The following is a 23046-nucleotide window of genomic DNA, read 5'->3' as shown; positions in this document are numbered from 1 at the left end:
GTTGGTCGTAGAAATTTTTTATGTTTTTATAAATCTTTCTTTCATCTTTAGCAACAATAATCTGTTAGTTAAAAACTCATAGGATGTACAGGGCCGCTTCAGCTCTAAATGTTTATAACGAAATTTGCCCCCTTATTTTCAAACCCAAAAATTAGAGGTTTAAAAATGTTTTACGCATTTATTTACATCAAAATATGAAAATATAACTCTTTAGAAGCAGATTAGATGCTTCACCAACTCTCTACGATTTTTTTTTCAAAAAGTTATAGCCTTCGACATTTGACCTCTTGGGATAAACAATTTATAATATCTAAGCAACAAATTCGTCAGTCAGCTTTTTCTACTAGGCCAACAATGGATGGGTGATACCTATACCATGAAAAAATTCTTTTTGTGTTTGTGTAACGTGTAATGTGGCCGTTTTTCTGTTTTTGCTGTTTGGGGTTGTACGGAGGACATAGCATATCCAACCAAAATTTATTTTCACAAGATGCAAATGTTAACACCTCAATTTTGTAGCGGTACTTTTTTAACAATTGACCATTAGCTCCGATGATGACGTTTATGTCGAAAGCGCTCAGCTAAAGAAATAAATTATTTACACACTTTGATATACTACATTTTTTATTTCCTCTAAACAAATTCGTTAATCTGGCTTTACAATTTTTTTTATGTTTGGAATTGAAAGATCTTCATTTTAAAGCTTTAAAAAATAATAAAAATTATTTGTACAATAAATAATGAAATTGTAAAAAACGGGCATTTTGGACTTTTCGCAGGCTGTTTTGAAATAACCAATTAACCAAATTAAACTTACCGTACCTCAAATTGTAGGTTTTTTAATTTACTACAACTGTCTATTAAAAAGTTTTTCTCTAAAATCAATATCCTAAGCTGCAAAATTAAAAATCTTTAAAAATTGCAAATTTAACAAATGAAAATCGCAATAGAAAAAAAAGCGCACAATATTTTTGGTTACATTTTAGTAGAAGTTTTTCCCGGCATCGTCCTTTACAACACCTGATAGGTTTCAAAAATTCCTGAATTATATCCTGAAATCGACCTATTTTTCGCCCACAGCCTGGGGTAATACCAAACTTGTTACTTTAATAAGCCATTGTCTAAGGGCATTTCTTCGCTAAATCAAGCCTGAATTAGGAGAAGGTGTAAAAAGTTGAGTGGTGAGATAGAATTCGTTTTTCTAAAGGTTTAGGGACCAAAGAAGCTTTCTTCTCATTTCAAACTCTTGATTCAATAGTGCTAAGATCAGCGACAGGATGCAGAGCCGTGCGGTACATCTTTTCCGATTTCGACACGAAAACTTCTACTTTAAAAACAAAACATACCCTAAATTAAATGAAATATGTATTAACATTAAATAACATTTACAAAAATTACAATTTTGCTCATCTGACTTTAATTTTGGCAAACTGTCAATCCGATTGGTGTAGTAGTGTAGTCTAAAGAAGCAGCTAGTAAGGACTCTCTCGAAATGAGTGCTAAATTTTTTAGTTTTGTTTGTCTTATGCACCTTCGTAAATGGTTTTTAATAATTTTTAATTTTGCAAAACTTCCTTCCCCACTAGCTACCGAGACAGGCAGTGTAAATAAAATTCTTAGTGATACAACATACAACTACATTTGGGTATATAGAAATTAGGCATTTTGACACAGTTCTGGTAACAGTTCAAAAGCTCAAAACCTTACAAAAAGGTTTTATCGAGTATTGTATCATTTGATATATATCACGCAATATCATTATTTGAATCTATATACAATTCTTATTCTTTTTCTATTGAAACTATTGAATGAAGGTTCATACAATATTTTTCTAGTGTTTTATAGAAGCCAAAAACGGCCAATCAAAGAATTAGTTTATGTCTAAAATATAGATAAAAACATTTATTTTAAATTTATCTTCCTCTGTTAAGAACTCATCCACAGATTTTTCGTAATCAAATTGGCGCTTTTTTCTCCTGGCTCGAATTTAATTTTCAGCTGGAAATTCGGAACTTATATCAAGATTTTCTGCAATTTCATTAGAAGTAATTTTTTCTATAGTTGCTGACAACATTTTTACACAATCTGACAAATTTATAGTTACATGTTGCAACATATTTATATTTCACCGCTTTTCCATAACTTTTCAAAATTTGTCAAAATAAGTTCTATGATAATTTATGAACCAGCTTGAAACAACAATTTCTAAACATCCCGTATTTAAACAGTTCTTATAATGGTGGAGATACGTGGATGATATACTAGTATGCTTTACAGGAACTAACAGGCAACTTGACCAATTTCTATCATACATTAATTCACTTCATAGTAATATTGAGTTTACAATAGAAACAGAACAGAATAAGTCCATAAACTTTCTAGATGTAACAATTACCAGACTACACAACAAACATGAGTTCTCCGTATATCATAAACCTACCCATACTGACACAACTATACACAACTCATGTCAATTCCCATGTCAAAAAATTACTTCGAAATAGAACTGAACATCATTAAATAAATAGCAGTAAACAATGGCTATAACGAACAAACAATTAATAAAATTTTAAACCAAAAACTCCATAAGAAAGCCCTGAAATTAGTCTATCCACCACCACAGAAAGAACCCAGTACCTTCTGCTCTATCACATATACTGGCAAGATAACCACAAAAACAGCCAGATACACAAAAAGAAAGGAATAACACCAGCTTTCAGAGCTAACAACAACTTAAACAAATATATTAAGAACAATTAGAGCCGACGACGGCAGATAAATCTGATATGGCACGCGAGGAAGAAGATATTCTACGTCTTACAAATCTTCGAAAGAGACAGACCTGAAGAAATGCGTCTTAAAATATTAGAAGGGAATAATCATAATCCAATTGTTTTTTATACATTGACAAATGCCGCTAAGAGAATCAAAATAGGCAAGAGAATGTCAAAATACTTTTGAGTTGAATTTTTTCTATCAGCGGAAGCTAATCTTCTCGGAAATTTTGAGATCGTTTTTGCCTTCTCATTCTGATTTTGGAGCTGGGTCGGTCAGGTTTTGCCCGTATTATCCCAGTACGAGTGACGCTTGGCTTGTTTGAGTTGCCTTGAGTTGAGTTAAGGACACCATAATAGGTTAACTTTGCTAATATATTATGCTGCCCTTAATTTCTGATTTACCTGGTTTTCTGCTTTACAAGATAATAAAACAGGTGCAGATTCGTGCTAATGGGAGTGATGTTGAAGCAGTCTCCGCAATTTATTAAATTGTTCACTGGGAAACAGTCCATCTAGTCATTTCTTATTAAAAGACTCCGAGTAGACTGCAGTAAAAATGTAAAAATATGTACACAGAGTTGCGATAAAGTATGGAACCAAGCAAATATCTTTGAAACGAAAAGAACAATATTTATGAAACTTTGCATGCAACTACAGTGATGCAAAAGCATCTGATGCCGTATATTTTGTTACTACTCCACTTCCGGTTTCACCGGAAATACCCCTAACTTATTTACTTTAAATGGGACACCCTGTATATTTTTGCAGATTTTAAAAGAACTTGTTATTTTTAATTCATACATACCAAGTTTGGAAGAAAAAACTATTAAAACAAGAAATAAATCTCTTTAGAGTTAAAAAATAGGTTAATTTATTTACGTTAGACCAATGATATTAAAAATAAAAAAATAATTTCAAATGTTGAAAATGTTTGCTGTTCACCTCCTGACAACGTGCAAGTCTATAAATAAATTCGTCACTTTTTGCAAGATTTCTCCACGTATTAGTTCACATTCATCAATTATTATTCTTTGTCTCAAATCCTGCAAGCATGTTGGTCGCCTAACGTAAACACGTAATTTTAGATAACCCAAAGAAAAAAATCTAACTGGTTGAGGTCCGGAGAATGAGCGGGCCACTCTATGAATCCTCTACGTCCAATCTCCAATCAATGGATTTGGAAAATTCACTTCCAAAAAATTAAGATTCACCATAACCTATTATCATTAATATTTCAATACGATCTTTTCCACTTAAATGAACTATTTTTATAATACAACTTATTTCTGTCAATTGGTTCAGTAACAGTTTTACCTACTATACTAAATTCAAATAAGTCATGCAGTGCACGTAAACAACAATTTTAGTCTACAGTATAGATGGTATGGTTTGTTCAACAGTAAATGGTTTGAATTCAATTAGTGCGGTCGTAAATATTATTAAATTTATCTGACCTGGCCCATTGTTAAGACCCACCCGGAGCGATAAGCCACCGAGGTAGACAGAGTTGGTCTTTTGCAATTAACACTGACTAGACGGTACTCCCATAATAAAGCCTAAAATAAATTTTACCTGAAACCGGGCCTTTTATACTATTATCGGTTAATCCGGGCTGTTTATAGTGGTAACTAATTGAACTTAACCATTTACTGTTTAACATACCATACTCGTTTATTTCCTATTACGTTGTATTAATACAAAAAATTATCTACAGACACTTTTTAACAAATTTTCTCTACCAAATTTGGTATGTATGAATTAAAAATAACAAGTTCTTTTAAAATCCGCAAAAATATATAGGGTGTCCCATTTAAATTAAATAAGTTAGGGGTATTTCCGGTGAAACCGGAAGTGGAATAGTAACAGAAAATATGGCAACAGATGTCTTTTGCGTCACTGTACTTGCATGCAAAGTTTCATAAATATTGCTCTTTTCGTTTCAAAGATATTTGCTATTTATCCCAACCCAGTATATAGTCTAGTAAAATAAAATTACACTACATGTAAATCAAAATGTAAATTCGTACAGGTTGAAACAAATTTTATATCAAAGTTTAGGTGGGTACAAAAGATATTTTCAAGAAAGTATCCAAATCATACAAGGGGATCATTGTTTAAATAAATAAAAAGGGGTCATTTTTGCAGAAAAAATCCTTTTTTAACTGCTGAGGTCATTCAATTAACAATGAAGGTCTATAGGATTGTTTTCTGCAAAGTTGAAGGGTAAATATTTCACATAAGACTTACTAAATTGAATTTGGCCCCCCATTTATTTCAATAATTATACATAAGACTTTAAAAACAAATTTGCAAAAAAATATTTTTAGAGTTTTAAGTAAGCAATATAAAATATCTTATTTTACAGAAGAAGTTGCGCTATATTATCAGTATTAATTAAAAAAAAATTGGTCCAAAAATATTTAATATTTTTTGAGATATTCAATTTGTTTATTAAATGTTACTCTATTTTCAATTGCAAAAACGCGATTGTTCCCAAAGAAATATTCACCTGTATTAAATCTTATTATTTTTGTTTTTATTTATATTTTCGATAAACGTATCGATCAATTCAAATTTCAATTAAATTTCTACCTAAAATGGCATTTGAAAATTATTCAAATTTGTTTAAAATTTGTTTTTTTAATAACGTCGCGGGGATTAAATATTTTGAAATGCCGTTTCGATAATTGGGTTTCTGGGAATTTTTCACTAATTAACGAATTTTTTTGTCTTTTTTTCCTTTTCTTTTTTTTTTCTTGGAGTTATATTACTACGGGCTCTTTTAGGGTTAAGTTTCATTAAGAATGTAGAATCTCTAAGTTGAAGATTCTAGACCTAAAAATATTAAGATTGGTCTAAAATCACTTAAATAAAATGTGGCTACTTACTGAGTTACAGGGTGTTTTATTTAAAAATTTAAAAATTATTTTTACCAAGTACTTTCAAACTATTTGACGTATCCTTATCACACTTGGCAGAAAGTGTGGGTACTATACAGTCTACTAAATTGTGATAAATAAAAGTTTCTAGCTACTACCAGAGGCGTACGACAGGGGATAGTTAATGGTTGACCCTTCCCAAATTCTACGCCACTGAGGGAATTACTATTTTAGCGCAATTTTTAGATTCTCCAATACTTTCTATGTAAATAATATACTCTTTACTGGTAACGATTAAGTCATTCGTTTTCGAGATATTGGACGTTAAAAATGAAACGGCATAGGTATTTTGATTCATTCATTCATTCATTTTAAACTTCCAATATCTCTCAAACTGATGACTTTATCGATACCAATAAAGTTATTTGCATACAAAGTATTGGAGAATCGAAAAATTTCGCTAAAATAGTAATTCACTCAGTGGCGTAGAATTTGGGAAGGGTCAATCATTCACTACCCCCTGTCGTATGCCTCTGGCACTAGCTAGAAACGTTTATTAATCACAATTTAGTAGGGTGTATAATAGCCACACTTTCTGTCAAGTATGATAAGGATACGTCAAATAGTTTTAAAGTACTTGGTAACAATAATTTTTAAATTTTTTAATAAAACACATTGTAACTCAGTAAGTAGCCACATTTTATTTAAAAGATTTTAGTTAAATATTTTTAGGTCTAGAATCTACAACTCAGAGATTCGACATTCTTAATAAAATTTACGATTTAAAAAACGACAAAAAATTTTGCTAATTAGTAAAAAATTCCCAGGAACCCAATTATCGAAACGGCATTTCAAAATACTTAATCCCCGCGACGTTATTAAAAAAACAAATTATAAACAAATTTGAATAATTTTAAAATACCATTTTAGGGGGGAGTTTAATTGAAATTTGAATTTATCAATACATTTATCGCAAATATATATAAAAATAAAAATACTGAGATCTTAAGCAGGTGAATATTTCTTTGGCAACAACCGCGTTTTTGCAATTGAAAATATAGTAACATTTAATAAATAAATTCAATATCTCAAAAAATATTAAATATTTTTTGACCAATTTTTTTTTGCTTAATACTGGTAACATATACCAACTTATTCTGTAAAATAAGATATTTTATAGTGCTTATTTAAAACGCTAAAAATCATTTTTTGCAAATTTGTTTTTAAAGTTTTATATAAAATTATTTAAATAAATAGGTGGTCAAATTTAATTTAGTAAGTCTTATGTGAAATATTTACCGTTCAACTTTGCAGAAAAAAATCCCATAGACTTTCATTAATAAGTGAATTACCTCAGCAGTTAAAAAAGTATTTTTTTTTGCAAAAATGACCCCTTTTTAATTATTTAAACAATGATCCCCTTGTATGATTTGGATACTTTCTTGAAAATATCTTTTGTACCCACTTAAACTTTGATATAAAATTTGTTTTAACCTGTACGAATTTACATTTTGACTTTTTTTTATTTTATTAGGCTAATAGTGAAACAACCAAAAATTTACTGTAAGTTTTTGAACATATGTAACTGTTTTTTTATATGTATAGGTACCTACCTATTGAAAAGTATGTAAGTATGTAGGTAATATGAAATCATTTCTAAACGGATTTAAACTAAATTTACATTTTTTGTTGTATGAGTAATAACAGGTATTTCTATAAATTTATAGTAACAATTTTACATCCAACTTGGTTTAATTTTTTGATTTTTGCCAGATAATTTTTACGATTTTATGTCTGCCTGATTCATACTATGAATATCATTAGAGGAAAGGCACCAAATTTGAGACAGGCGCCTAATTTGAGACACCGTCGTATATTTGTGTACGATGGGTTGACATCTAGTGAAAATATTGAAAACTGATCATTCTGTGAAGTTAGTAGTAGATCTGCTTTTAGTTGGCGCTTAGAAGTGACCGTTGTTGTTTTGTCGACGTTAATTTGATTAACACCATACACAAAGTTTTTCAGAATTTATAAAAACTTACAATACATCAAGGTAAGATGATTACATTTATTCCAGTAATTTTTTTTTGGTAGTTTATTTTTAGTTAATACATTTTATGCAAATTAAACGGTAATTGTGTGGCATACATAACCAACAAAAATCCGTTTTATTTTTTGACGGAAAAATCCTAATTTGAGACACCTGTAGGTTCCAAATTTGAGAGTGTCTCAAATTATGACCCCGTGTAAAATTTTTATTTTTTTGTTTGTAGATGCCGCCAAAAAATAAAAAATGGAATGCAAATGATATGATACGGGCTGTAAATACAGTAAGAAATAGAGAGATGGGCTATTTGAAGGCCTCAAAAGTTTTTGGAGTACCAAAAGGTACCTTAGAACGATATGTGAAATCAGACAAGACTCCAGAAGAACTCGTCGGGATATCAATTGGCCGCCGACCTATTCTTCCTTTGGAATTAGAAAATAAGTTGGTTGAGTATGCCCTAACTATGGAGCAACGTTATTTCGGGCTAAGAGCGCGTGATATAAAACTACTGGCATTTCAACTTGCAATACGAAACTCAATACCACATCCATTTAGCGGAGTCAAAAAATCAGCCGGAAAGACATGGTTAAGACTCTTTTTGAAAAGGCATCCGACGCTTTCAATGCGTACTCCTCATGGAATGTCATCTGCTCGAGTAAAATTGTTTACTCATGAAAATGTATCCAAGTTCTTTGACCTGTATGAACCAGAATATCTTAAGCTTACTAACCCTGCACAACGTATATTCAATGTAGACGAAACAGGTATTACAATTGTTCAGCACAAACATAGCAAAGTCATTTCTTTGAGAGGGAAGAAGCCGGTTTCGTCACTTACTTCAGCAGAAAGGGGCAAGCTGATTACTGTTATTTCATGTATGAATGCTGCAGGAGTTTTCGTACCACCATTATTAATCTTTCCTAGAAAAAATATGAAAACAGAGTTGATGCTAGGGGCTCCCACTGGAGCAGTCGCAGAACGTCATGTGTCAGGTTGGGTACAGGCCGATATTTTCACTAGATGGCTACAACACTTCATAAAATTCACGAAACCTTCAGCTGCAGACCCTGTTCTTCTCGTCCTTGATGGCCACTATTCTCATACGAGAAACGTTGCTCTAATAGATTTGGCCAAACAGAATCATGTGACGATTATTTCCCTCCTCCACATTCTACACATAAAATGCAACCGTTGGATGTTGCTTTTATGGCACCGCTGAAAACTTACCTACTACGCACAAGAAATAGAAAACTGGCTTAGAGAAAATCAGTTGAGTGTTGTGTCGCCTTATGCCATTGCCAGTATTTTTTGTAAAGCGTATAACAAAGCTGCGATGATGGAAATGTCTTGCAATGGTTTCCGAAAAACTGGACTGGTCCCTATTTGTCGCCATATTTTTAGGGACTTTGAATTTGGAATTCAAGAGCACTTGGAAACACAAAACGAAAGGGACGAACAAATAATAGAACCAAACCATGAACAACCAAATCATCCAATGCGAGAACATAGAACTCCTAGTCCACCACTACCTCATCAACAACTTGTCTCCGAAAGACATCTGTCCCATCCCTATATACAAGAGAGACACCACTAAAAAGCCACATGCCAGATCAGGAAAGGCTTCAGTAATTACTCTAACACCCTACAAAGAAGAATTAGAGCAAAGTTTGCAGAAGAAAAAAGCAAAAAAACTAGTACCCCAGCTAAACTTGGATTGTGTATTAGCTCCAGAAAAAAACAGTTCAACAAAAAGTGTTAGATCAGAAAAAACAGCAACGTCCGAAGAAGAAATAGCAGTACACGAAGACGCAGGTCAACCTTCTACATCAAAAGGCAAAACATCAAGAAGGAAACGGAAAGTTTCTTCGAGTTCAAGTTCAGATAGCAGCGAAGACTTTCCATTAGCTGTTTCATCGTCTGACGAAAGTGGAGAGAACGACGCGGAATGTCTATTTTGCACCGGAAAATTTTCCGACGGTAAATATGAAGAACGATGGGCAAAGTGTTACCAATGTGGCAGGTGGGCACATAAAGACTGTGGAGAAATAAAGTCCAGCACATTTATTTGTCTTTTCTGCGAAGGAAAGGGCTTTTTTGAATAGTATCTCAAATTGGGGTACCTGTCTCAAATTTGGATACCTGGCTATCTCAAATTAAGCGACCTTTTATTTTTAATATTAAATGTCGCAAAAAAATGAAATGTATTTTTTTTGCAAAAATATATGTCTTATTCGCTTTATTTATTTTTTTGTTGTGTTGTAGAAACACTAAATTTAAGTTTTCGAAATAAATGTTTTAAAAATTTTGAATATTCTGTTTTATATTTGTTTTTCAAAAAAAGTGTCTCAAATTTGGTGCCTTTCCTCTACATGGACATTCTTTTCTGACGTTCGTAGTAAAGACTTGTAGATTTATCTAACGTGTCTGCATATTCCTACCATCGTCAATTACCCCCTTTTTTGTTTTTTAATGCACTTATTTATTAAAGCTGCATATATGAGATTAACACCAATGAATCAGTATTTTAATAGCATTTTAATGATCTTTATAATTGCTCTTAACATAGACACTTTAAACAGCAGACAGCACGGAATGCACCCGCTTCTTCAATTTTTATTTCTGCGTCTCCGCCAATACAAATGCAAATTATTGCAATTATCTATAAGTATAATTATCATAAAGAACAGATAATCTTTCATTCCGACTTTTATTGATGGCTTGCATTTGCCATCGATGCCATTAGTACTATTATCAGTATATGATTTACGATGACTACTTCTGAAACTAATTAACTTTTTAAAATTCCAGATCAAGACGATCGCCATCATGGAGTAAAGAAGTTATCACAGTCGAAGATATTCCACATCTGTCCCTCCGCCAGCCATCTTAGGTGAGTAGGCATTTTTTTGTATCTCTCTTGTATCTTCTCGGCAATTGGGAACGCAAGGCGGGGTCAATGCACAGGGCCGGTTTTTAGATTAAAAGTCATATCTTTGCTCCTATTGCAATTTGATAAATTCGTAAACATGTTAAATCGTTATAAAAGAAATTTAAAAATGATAAAAATTTAATAGATACCTACTAAATGAAAACTACCGTGAAAAAAATAAAATATATCTATATAAGTATTTGGAAAACCATGAAACTAAGTATAAATAACTAAATGCAGAGATAATAAATAAAGGAGGTCAAGACTATATTGTACATTAAACAAAGATGCCAAAGAAATAAAACTGCGAAAAAGTCAGCTGCTATCTGTTATCTACAGAAGGAATACTGAGACCCATGGACCAAAGATGAGAATTCAGAAATGAAGATAAAAACAAATACAAGAGTATCCACGCAATAATCAGGCAGAAGATAATATATGCGCAAACATAATTTCAAAGTAAAGGATGTAATCAAATTCAACGAATAGAACAAGCCCGAGATACTTTGGTAAAAATGTGAAACGTACCTACCTACTTTGCATCCATGATCTTAGTATTAAACCCGCGCCTTTGAATGGTATATTGCTATAACTTCTCAGTCCTACTGTATGGAGTAGAAACGTGGACTCTAAGTGAGACTATGTTTAAACGCTTGGAAGCCTTTGCATGTTGGTGTACAGACGACTACAGTTCACCAAGAATAGCTGAAAGTCTGAAATTCTAACTGCCTGCGCGAACAATGAAGTGAGAACGCACTCGGAAGGAAAAAGATAGCCTGTACGCGCGGGTGAACTTTAAAATATAGGTACAATCGGAGACACAAATATAGAAACGTAAAGTTTGAATAGTTTCTAATAGGTCCCGTACACAATTATTATTACTGTCATTACTTTTCTTCAGTATATTTGTAGTATTTTTTACAAAGTGATATGTAATAAAATAGATCCAACAAAAACCGCTTGTGTTGCTATAAATTATGGCATTATAAACCAAAAATTATATTTTTATATTGACTATTTATACTTTATATTACCATTATATTGACCAAAAGGTTTCGGAGAAAAAGGGCGTAAGCAGTAGGGTAATAAAGTAGTAATAAAATCGTCTATTGCAATACTAAATAGAAATTAGATGTTCGGTCCCGGTGAAGCATAAATATGGTGTCTTTGTACCAGTACCTTTTGTTAAAAGAGTTATTTATAACCTTTCTCGTATCCATTTCCATAGCATTTGTCGTCATCGTTTTATTCAGTCCACACAAACTTTTCACTAATTTAAAATCAAAACTGACATTTTTTTCAGCGACATATTGCTTCATAGAAGCCCATACTAACTCTATAGGATTCAAATCCGGATAATATCTTGGGTAACCGTAAAACTGAATGTCCTTTATCCTCGAGTATTTTGTCAATTTCATAGGCTTTAAACAGAGGTTGGTGTAATTTTATAATGTCGTATAATTCAAATTTCAACATGTCATCTGTAAAGGAAATATTTCGCGTTGTCAGCCACTGCTGCATTTCTGCTTTCCTGGAATACATAGTTGGACATTTCTCAGTTTGTACGTTGTGATACGGTGCATTATCAATCACTAAAACGCTGTTCGGGGGCAAATTTGGTATCAGTTTTTCCTGAAGCCACTTTTTGTAAATGTCGTAGTTCATTGCATCATGATAATCTCCTGTTTTTATAGTAGGTTTGTAGCGCAGATAAGCGTTTTCAACAAAACCACTTTTACCTCCAGCATGCACTATCACAAGCATATGTATGTCCTTTAGATACTGGTTTTTGTATGCCCTTGTTTGAACTATCAGACCAGCTCTTTTGGTAGGTATGAGATGAATGGACGTATGTTTCATCCATGTATATAATTGGGCGATTTGCGTTCCTGTAACGTTTCATACTACGTAAGAAATTCAGTCTAAGATATTGAATACTGGGCTTTTCCATTAATAATTTTCTATTAGTTCTGGTTTTTCGCCAACGAAATCCCATCTTTCTAATTACTGTTCGTAGGCTTTCTATGGAACCTGAGTAGTTGTACTCCTCTGCAAATGTTCTGTGTATGCGTTTCACAGTTGGGACTTGTTTTTGTGTTATACAAAAATCCATTATATAATGTCGAAGACGCCCTATGCCCTATATCAAAATCGTCCAAGCACGTTTTTGAAGCGCTTTTTTTTTCTCTTTTTGTTTGGAGTTACAAATGAGGAATATTCGCCATCTTCAATTAATTGCATTTCCCGAGCAATTTTTTGAACGCTGCTTAAACTAACACCTGTTGCCAATACCATACGTTCCTGCACTTTTTTCAAATCTCTACACGGTTCATTGTTTTTCGCTTCATTTATCATAAAATGAATCACGTTTGCTATCACTTCCCGTGTCTGATTATTTAAAACTTTTCCCTTCAGATTCGATTTAAACAAAATTTGCAAATTTTAAATTGATTCTCCTTTGCGGTTCGTACTTACAAAAAATGTTTCGCAGACTGTACCGACTTGTTCACGTTACAAACGGCCGTCGGATGACTAATGCGCATCATGGGCGTGGTTATTTTCAGACTTTCAGCTATTCTTGGTGAACTGTACTAAGAATAAGATAAGAACGAAATCGGTCAGCAGTTAGAAATGAGGAGGTTCTTAGACGCTTAAACTGAACATTTTTTTTACAGTTTTACAATTAACCCGACTTCAGGACAGGAACATTACTGCTATAAATTATCAATTTGTGTAACTATTTTGCGCAGAATGCCTTATTTGTATTATTAATTTATGCGTTTGCTGCAACTGAATATATGGAACGGTATGACTTAGTAGGAAAGATCCATCATTACGAGATAGCTATCAAAGTGGGACTCCTCCATGTCCCATATTATCAATACGTTCCTGAGAGTATGCTTGAGAATGATAATTACAAGTTAAACTGGGATTACACATCAAACAGTGGGCAAATAATGGAACAGATCTCATATTAGTTAATAAGTTTATGAGATAAACAACACTAATTGATGTGGCGATACCTAACAACAATAATCTGCGTGTCAAATATAACGAAAAGAAATACGTTTAAATAGTATAAATTTAAATAGTCCGTAGATTTGGAAGTACCCAGACAATAACTGTTATTCTCTCTACTGCTGGAGTCATTCCGAAGAACATTCTAGAAAACATAAAATAGTTGGGTCTGAATGAACATCTCTGTATAGACCATACTGAAAGCTGTACCACTTTCAAGGTCCAAATATACACGATTATTTCATTCATAGGAGATTCTGACCAATAGAAAGCTACAGAAATCTGAATTAAATCGATAAATTTTGATAATCTCCCGTCGTTAAGTATATTACGTCAGATGCCCTTCGTTGCTACGAAAAAATACATTCAGTGACATTAATGACAATTAATGTTTTAAAAATTATAAAAGTGATGACTTTCAATCGTCAAATATTTATAAAAACTGTGTGTTAAATGGTACTTACATAAATAAATTACAATAAAATTTTGGTTTTGAACAGTTTTATTCATGAAGTAATCGCAACAAATTGCACTCGACCTCTGAAATTAATATAGAATTTTTGCTTTCGTGACACTTTAAGATAATTTCACTCGCCTTCGGCTCGTTGAAATTAAAACTGTCAAAGTGTCACTCAGGAAAAATTCAATAATTTCAGAGCTCTTGTGCAATTACTACTGATAATTTTTGATAATTTCCCGTCGTCAAGTATATTACGTCACATGCCCTTCGTTGCTACGAAAAAATACATTCAGTGACATTAATGACAATTAATGTTTTAAAAATTATAAAAGGGATGACTTTCAACCGTGAAATATTTATAACAGCTGTGTGTTTAATTGTACTAATTTGTACATACATAAATAAATTACAATAAAATTTTGGTTTTGAACAGTTTTATTCATGAAATAATCGCAACAAATTGCACTCGATCTCTAAAATTAATATAGAATTTTTGCCCTCGTGACACTTTGAAATAATTTCACTCGCCTTCGGCTCGTGAAATTAAAACTGTCAAAGTGACACTCGGGAAAAATTCAATAATTTTAGAGCTCTTGTGCAATTACTACTGAAAATTTTTGGGAGATACCTACTCCAGCATACCAAGTCACATAGGGCTCGATAGCACGGAAAGAGCCCCACCAGAGCTGAATCCTTTTGATACTGTAAGTATCTGGGATGAGTTACACCATCTACTTTAAAAAGCGCAATTTCCTCGACGTGGCGCAAGCTTTTGATAAAGGTATGGCGCGAAGGACTTAAACACAAATTAAGCAGGATTCTGCCAAGACAATACACAGAATTATTGGAATCTTATATATCAGAGAGAGTTTTTAGGGTTAAGGACTAAAGGAAATAGGAACTAAAGGAAAGGAAAGGAACTAAAGGAAATCAATGCAGGTGTACCGCAAGGTAGTGTGATAGGACCGGTCCTATACCTATTACATATACACTAGTGACATCCCTGAAGTAGATCATAACACAATAGCTACCTTTGCTGATGACACTGCCGTTTTAGCCGTAGGTGAAGACCATGAAGAAGCAGCAAGATAACTACAAATCTCTGTTAACAGACTTAACAAGTGGACTAAACGCTGGCGAATGAAATTAAACGAAATGAAGTAAGTGCATATAAATTTTACAAACAAGAAAAACAATAACAAAATAATATTCACATACTATACGCCGATACCGCAAAATATTTGGGTATTACACTAGACGCTAGGCTACGCTGGAGGGCCCATGTTAAAAAGAATCGAGAACAGCTTAACATGAAGTGTAAAAAAATGTATTGGCTATTGGGAAGACAATCTACTCTCTCGATCTACAATAAAATACTTTTGTATAAACAGATTATAAAACCTATATGGACATATGGCATCCAGCTATGGGGCTGCGCTAGTAATACCAATTTAAACATCATACAACGATTCCAAAACAAAGTAGGTACTAAGGAACATTGTCAACGCTCCATGGTACTATAGGAACAGAGACCTCCATAGGGACCTAGACATGGATACTGTTAACAAGACCCTAGAAAAATTTGCCAAGAGTCACGAACAACGACTTCTTCAACACGTCAGTTTTGAGGCCATCCTGCTCCTCGACAACACCGATCTAGCTAGAAGACTCAAGCGGAGGAAACCCTTCGAGTTAGTTAAGTGAAAAATAGTGCACGGTGCAAGTGATGGTCCAAGTTAACATTTGTGCAATATATTAACAGAACCTAAGGGGAACTATTGAGTTCGTCCTTAGTCTTAAGTTTTTAGTAGTAATTTAGGTTAAAAATAAGTTGCTCATTGATCACAATATTTGATCAGATTGTAATGTTCTTAAGCATCTTATTGGTGTTTCCTTTCTAAGCCAAAAAAATGCCAACCTGGATAAGTAAACCTCTGCATGGGCGACATCTCAATGTGATCAGCCAAGAATATGTCGGCAGTATAGCGTCAAACTATTGGTTGACTTCAGGATGTTTGCCGAAACAGAGGATTTCCTACTGGCCATTCAAGATCAGGTTATTTCAACTAAAAATTACCAGCAATATATAGTCAACGAGCTTCAAGTCCAAAATGACAAATGCCGATGTGGATGTCAAGCAAAAAGAAACTATTTAACATCTTACCGCCGGCTCCCAGGCGTTAGTCGATACTGATTATAAAGAACGCCATGACTCAGTAGTAAAAATTATTCGCCAGGAATTGGCCAATAAGCTGGGACTGTTCCAAACCAACCATCTTCCTTGTTATCAAAATATCGCTGACAGAATGCTTGAAAACGACAACTACAAGCTATACTGTTACCGCACTGTGCTCAGACCCTTAGAGGGAACGTGAGCCGTATGGCTAAATCTGGATAATAATAATAATAATACTTTCGGTAAATCTGGCCCCCCAATGATGAATTTCTAGATCCGCGCCTGAACACAACTGGTCAATATAATAAAGAGACGCAAGTTAGAATACTTCGGTGATATTCTGAGACACCCTGAAAATATGTAGGTACTTTTGAATCTGATCATTCATGTAAAGATCAAAGGCAAACGTGGTTCTGATAGAAGACGATTATCATGGCTGAAAAATCCAAGATAGTGTTACGGAAAATCGACTACATGTACATAATTATATAGAGTTGTTGTCACTAAAGTCACTATAGCGAATATAGCAACCAACATTATAACTAACGATAACGGTTATGGAACTAGAAAAAAAAAAAGAAGATGATCTACCTACGGCATTAATGTTAGACAGTTAAAAAAAACAACGAATACTTGTGGTGCAAATTGCAAATAATAATGCTTAGATGGAAGATTGAAATGGTAAAAAAAGATAAAGTTAAGAACGGATATAATATATATTAGGAGACAGCATTTGATGCCAGAATGAAATAATGGGTTAAGTTGACTTGGACATGTTCAACATCTAGTAAATTCCTGGAAGAGTTATATAAGGAAGAGAAAAAACCTGATGATATACGCTTAAGCAAAACACATTTTTGGATATCATTAGGTACTCTTATCATCACACCTATAGGCCACGTACTGAGAAATAATAAGAATCTACCAAATATGATCAACTCATAGTGGAAGGAAAGATCGAGGGAATGAGAGGATTAGAAAGGAAAAGACTATCGTGGCTAATAAACGTTCGACAAGAGACAGTTCTAAATTTTGAACAGTTAATAAGAACAGCTGAAGACTGAAGATAGACAATAGTTTGCAATTGTAGAAGACAACCTCCATTGAGGAGAAGGCACTTTAAGAAGAGTCATATCATCATTAAATTGATATGGCCCAATGAAGTATGAAGTAATTTATTGAGAAATTGAGTTTGGGAACCAAACCTTGCATTAAAATGGTATATCTATATCTGGTATAAAACAAAGAGAATGATGACGATTCTAACATGTTAATGATGATAAGATAAAGAGAAGATACACAGAAACTAACAGAAAAAACAGCCCAAAAATTAAATGAAAAAATTCTATTTCCTACTACCGTTGCTACTTAACATTTGTTGTATATGCTCAAAAACATAATAAATAAAAAATAAAATACTACAAGAAAATAGTTTGGAATCTGTTTAAGAAATTGGTAGATAATTTGTATAAAAAACTAGCATTTGAATTTTGAAAATTTAAAAAGCTGGATAACATCTATGGACATAAATAATATAAGGAATATTACGCAAAAGTAAACAGTAGGAATATGGAATAAGGATGTGGTGAAGGAAGGTGAGAAAGGTGAAATTCGATGCTTAAAAACTGATTAAGAAGAAGCAATGCATTTTCATAGCTTCTTCTTCTTAAGGTGCCTATCCGTTCCGGATGTTGGCGATCAGCATGGCTATCCTAACTTTGCTTGCTGCTATTCTGAACAGTCCGGTTGTCGATGTATTAAACCACATTCTCAGGTTTTGAAGCCAAGATATTCTTCTTCTCGCTGGTCATCTCTTTCCAAATACCTTCCCCTGAAGAATGAGTTGCAACAAGCCATATCTCTGTTCATTCCTCATAACATGGCCAAGATATTCCAGTTTGCACTCTTTAATTGTGTTAATAATCTCGCATTCCTTGCCTATTCTACGTAGAACCTCAACATTAGTCACACGATCCACCCACGAAATTCTAAAAAATGCGCCTGTAAAACCACATTTCGAATGCCTCGAGTTTTCTCAAAGAAGCCTCGGAAAGTGCCCAGGCCTCTACTCCGTACAACAACGTTGAAAATACATAGCAGCTGATGATGATACATGATTTTCATAGGAGAGGAAATATATTCAACTAAAGTAGGATATGTTTTGCCCTCCTAATACATAATTTTTGTATCATTACATGTAACTGTATTTCTTCTTCTTCTTATTTTTCGACATTTTCCCATTACGAGTTCGCTGTTTTCACCCTCCACAGCTTTCTATCCGACAGTCATCTTTCCTGTAATCTCTCCATTCCATCATCGCATAGCTGGTCGCTAATATTGCATATAATATGAGTTCATTCCATGCATTTCTTAATCTCTATGTTATTTATTATTGTTACTCTGCAGCTTCTCCTTAGAAATTCCATCTCTGTTGCTCTTATTTTGTTTTTGGTTTTCTTATTTACTATCCAATTTTCACATCCATAAGAGGATACTTCTTCTCATTGTGTTACCTATATATTCTTCTTTTTGTTTTTATACTGATCTACTTATACCACAGCACCTTGTTCAATTTTTGTATGCAATCTATTGTTTATCCTAGTCTATTTTTATATCTCCTTCAGTTGTTCCTTTGTTTGCTATTATGAAACTTAAATACTTGTTCTTGTCTGTTCCTTTAATTTGTTTACCATGATTTATTTCTGTATTCTCCGTTGCTAGATATTCCGTTTTCTTTAGGTTTATTTCCATCCCATTCTTTATATATTCCTGTTCCAGTTTTCTCATAAAAAACTGAGGTCATCTTCGTCTTGTTCGATCAGTGTTTAGTAGTCAGAAAATTTTAGGGTACGTATATACCTAATATAGGTATTCGTTCAAACATTTTCGTAGGTACATATTCGTAGAGCATAGGTCAAAGCCAAAGTGGGGAGAAACTGACACCAAATAGCACAAAACAGAGAAGAGAGCTAATGGGGAGGCATTTGTCCAGGAGTAGGTGCAAGCAGGCTGCAGAAGAAGAAGAAGAAATTGTTTGTTTCTTACTGATATTCCTGCGCACTTTCTTTTTCATGATCTACAGTGAAGGTCAATTTTTTTAGTCAAAAATCTAGCATACGTACTTAATATCTTTAGAAATTTTACGGGAAAAATATTCTTTCTCTAACAAACTAATTACAATTGTTTAAACATAAAACTCATTGTTTCTCTGAGTAATGAACATCAAGAAAGGCCGTATTGTTTTTTTTTTGTAATGGATATAAAGAATTAATAGATATAGACTATTACAAAGTCTCTACTTGGCAATCCTTTTTTTGATCTTCCTTTGAGCTACTTCCCATAATATAGAAAAACAATAACTTTTTTTTTTAAGAAGACACCGTTTATGAGGCAATGCGATATAAAAATAAGTAATAAAAATATCCTCATTGTATTCAATGCGAGCCTAGTGTTATTTTAATGGATTTTTTCTGGGTAGTAAAATCATAAAGTGTCATTAAATTAAACATTTCAGCCGTAATTAGTAAATAAACAGTTGATTTTACGCCAATTAGAATAGGAAACAAATGGATTGTAGACTATAAAGTCAGTCATATTTTAATTTAATTAAAAACAGTAAGAGACTATTATTTTACGAAATAAATTTTTACTCATCTGCGGAACCGTATTCTGCGAGAAGAGAGCTTATGATTTCGAATATCTTGGTACATTTCTATTATTTTAAAATAGAACAAAGGTAACTTTACAAAAAATTGTATAACAAATAAATAGTATTTAGTCATACCAAACAATATATACCTAAACAAAAAAGTTGTTAAATAAACGACGTACTCACAATCTACTTATTAAACCTTGGACAACCGTTTTCGAACACTAAACTTGGCTGTTCATCGTCAAGTCTCCTGAAAGGTTACTGAAATGATGCCGATACAAGGAATGTTTCTCTGATCTGATCGATCTGATCTCAATGTGGGTTTCGTGAAAGATTTGGATTGCTTTATTGAAAATTGAAAGATTCATTGAGAGGTTCCTGTTTAGGATTTTGTCCTCTTCAGGGTATGTGTTGAATGTGATTATCTGGCCGCAAAAGCAAACAGCCCGAAAAGGCACTGGGACAAGTTGTGGTGCTCCTGGTTGGGCCGGACGGTGGTGGTTCCGTCGACTATCCGAGATCAGAGAAGCAAGTTTGATGGAATTGGTGTTGGTTCCATTGACAAATGAGTGTAATGTCCGTGCTTTGCCCTCGACCATGCTCCATAGAAACCATTGTACAACGACAGGCAAGCCTGCGTCCTTCGTCGGCGGTCAGGAGGTGGATTTTAGACGCAGCGTGGACAGTGAGCGTTCGAGTAGAAAATAGTTGCGGCTATTTTCTTGGGGCGAACAGGTATAATTGTTCAATGAAGTTGGGAAACCGCAAAAAACCAACTTCTTCCTGTTCGGGGTAGGGAAGAGGATTTAAAAGAGATGGGTACGGTAGGCTAGCGGGGTTTATTCAAGGATTTATTCGTATTCAGCCGGGAGTTCGTCAATGCATGTTTGCATTAGAGCGGACGGTAGGTGAATCTTTTTCCGTTTGGGCGGTCGGTAGCAGAATACGTGGCCTGAAGAAGAACAGGAACATTTTAGAGATTGTTGTGTGTCGGAGAGAGGACCGTTGATTACTTTAGATGTGAAGTTCCTGTTCAGAGAGTTGATTCTCTCGATAATTGTGGGGATATTAGAAAGGTTATGGATTTCATTTGATGGGTATCTCCAGTGCTCGTAGTAAGCTCTACGCAAGATTCTTCGTTCCACTCGCAACAACCTCTCTTTCTGTATTCTACTGAAAGACAGTAGAGACCTGCTTGGTACTCAGTGACGGGTCGAATATATGTCTTGTAAGTGTGGATGAGTGTCTTCTTGTGTGTCTTGCCGATTCTTCCTGAGAGAGGATTGAGAAGTCTGGCTCTGTTTCTCACCCTATCTAAAGTTGCCTTTAGATCTGCGTCCCAGTTGAGAGTCCTGGTGAACAGTACTCCCAAGTACGAGCCTTTCTCCCATCAGTCTCAGTGGATATCGATCGTCTTCATTTTTAATGATTCTTGGTGACACAGAAGGGGCGTGAAGCACAATTGTTGTTGTTTTGTTCGCGTTCAGCGTGACTCTCCACTTACAACACCATTCCTCGACCACGTCTAACAGAGCTTGAGCTCTTCTGTGGATGAGTTGTGGATTGTTTCTAGCAGTTGTTGTGGGTAGAGCCGTGTCGTCTGCGTAGAGAAACAGACGAGTGCTTGGGATATTTTGGTTTGTGAGGTCGCTGTTGTAGAGTTTCTCTTTGGTTTGTGAGTTCACTGTTTCTCTGAATTCTGCACCTATACTTTATCTGTACTAGGAGATAGTTTATCCAAACCCATAAATGTAAGAAGGGGTGGGGGAAAACTTTTAGAGAACTATTTGACAGCAAATATTTCTTGGGGATTTTTTGTCCTTGATTTTTTGTGGGGATATTTTGTCCAAAAAAATTTGTGGGGATTATTTGTCCGGTATTTTTTGTAGGGATTTTTTATCCGAGGATTATTTGTCCGGGGATTTTTTGTCCGGGGATTTTTTGTCCAGGGATAATTTGTGGGGATTTTTTGTCAGGGATTATTTGTCCGGGGATTAGCATATAGGTAGGTACCTATATGACATACGCTAACTAAAGTATGAATTTATTAATTATTTTTCCTAACGAATTTTTTTGCAGTTGTTTTCTCGTAATGACTACGAAAACCGTCCCTGTTTCTTTGTTTTCTATGTATCAGTAATTGGGAATGCAGAGGCGGAGACCCTGTTGACATATTTATCTGATCCGGCTGGTTTTATCAGACGCGGTTCTGGTTTTCAAAGTCGTTTATTTTCAGCCTTTAAACCGCCTTCCTTAAATAGCCTGCCTTGTGAGGTGAACAAGCCGGAGAGGCCGGTACATGAGAACTTTTTAAAAACCTTTTCGTGCATATCTTTTCTTCTTCGATGTGAATAACTGTTTATCGTCAAGTCAGTTGAGTTTTTTAAGAGCCAGTTCAGGATCGGAGAAGAAAGTTGATAGTGGGGCATCATATACCTATGTAACCTGTTTCGTATATTATGTACATTATTGGTATCGATAATGTCGATATCTGATATGAAAAGCATTGTGACTTTAGTTACACCGTTTTTTAAATGGACCCCGTTAAGCAACAAGGAACCATTTGACATTAATCAGTTTGTTCTGATGCTATTTCCTCGTGGCATTTTTGTAATCAACTAAATCAACTATTCTAAATGGGAAATAAGCCACAATTTAACTAAAAATAATTACACTTTTATAAAAAAGAACTTTTTATAATAAAACGTTTTTATTATTTATATGACCCAATATAAAATTATTTTGTTGTTTCAATTTCTAAATATATTTCTCAATATGTCTTTTCAATTTTCTCAATATGTCATAAAAGAATTTTGTAATCGCCTTTAAACTCATATAAATGAAGGAAAACTCCGATCCACTACCTTATAAAATTAAAGCTCAGAGCACGCATATTTAACGTAAAAAAGGTCACAGCATAAAATTCACAGAATATAACACTGCGCTAATATCTAAAACTGCTAGACCTAATTACTAGTCCTGTCGCCAGGGGGGTACAACGGCCTCCTTAGTTCAGATGGGCTTACCCAAGTTTTTTTTATGTATTTTGACCCGTAGAACACGATTTTTTTGGGTAACAGTTAATCCGGATGTCGATAAGATTGT

General features: G+C 34.0%; 1 protein-coding gene across 1 annotated transcript in view; it reads left to right on the top strand.

Moving 5' to 3' along the window:
- LOC114346330 (homeobox protein abdominal-B-like) overlaps positions 1-23046 on the top strand; it is a 638798-nt gene that overhangs the window by 133046 nt on the left and 482706 nt on the right. The window contains exon 2 of the mRNA XM_050643652.1: positions 10515-10596. The gene's annotated coding sequence lies outside the window, so the exon portion shown is untranslated. The remainder of the gene's footprint in view (positions 1-10514; positions 10597-23046) is intronic.

The sequence above is a fragment of the Diabrotica virgifera genome, chromosome 2, assembly GCF_917563875.1.
Source record: "Diabrotica virgifera virgifera chromosome 2, PGI_DIABVI_V3a".
Classification (NCBI taxonomy): Eukaryota; Metazoa; Arthropoda; class Insecta; order Coleoptera; family Chrysomelidae; genus Diabrotica; species Diabrotica virgifera.
The sequence above is the reverse complement of the archived record's forward strand: the minus strand, read 5'-3'. Positions and strand labels throughout refer to the sequence as shown.